This window comes from Sinocyclocheilus anshuiensis, unplaced genomic scaffold (genome assembly GCF_001515605.1).
Source record: "Sinocyclocheilus anshuiensis isolate Anshui unplaced genomic scaffold, SAMN03320099.WGS_v1.1 scaffold1854, whole genome shotgun sequence".
NCBI lineage: Eukaryota > Metazoa > Chordata > Actinopteri > Cypriniformes > Cyprinidae > Sinocyclocheilus > Sinocyclocheilus anshuiensis.
Window position 1 is genome coordinate 106,797 of NW_015546040.1, and position 566 is coordinate 107,362.

The 566-nt window shown below is 43.1% G+C and overlaps 1 pseudogene; it reads right to left on the minus strand.

The window, feature by feature from the left end:
* The window catches only part of LOC107698907 (sodium/potassium-transporting ATPase subunit alpha-1-like), a 12,612-nt pseudogene that overhangs the window by 2,101 nt on the left and 9,945 nt on the right, over window positions 1–566 (minus strand).

The following is a 566-nucleotide window of genomic DNA, read 5'->3' on the forward strand; positions in this document are numbered from 1 at the left end:
CAAAAAACACCACATACTGTACATTATTGTTTCTCCTCTATGCCCCGCCTTTCTGAAACAGTCGATTTTTTCGATTTTTATCGGTCTGAAAAGCGAGGTGTGCTCTGATTGGCCAGCTATCCAGTGTGTTGTGATTGGCCGAATGCCTCAAGCGTGTGGCGGAAATGTTACACCCCTTACCATACTGTGATGCCGTGTCCCGGCGCGACGACACAAAACCAATAAAACCCATTACAAATGAGGCATTTGTTGCATCCAGTGGGGACATAATTGCTGATTATAATGACTTATACTGTCTTTTCACGCATTGCGTTGCATCGCGCAAACATAAAACCATGTCTGCATTTGTGATTTGAGAAAGGACACACTACTCTACACTGCTCAAAACATTTGAATAGTCAGTGGCGAATTCTTTAAATATGAAAACATACTTACAGGCTGCGTATATTTCGCTTTCACACCGAAACAACAACATGGCGGCAGCAGCAAGAATACCACAGCGAGAATTAAAGTTACGCCTTCTTTCTTTGCGTGAACATTTGGGCGGTGTTATGCAAATCTTCCCA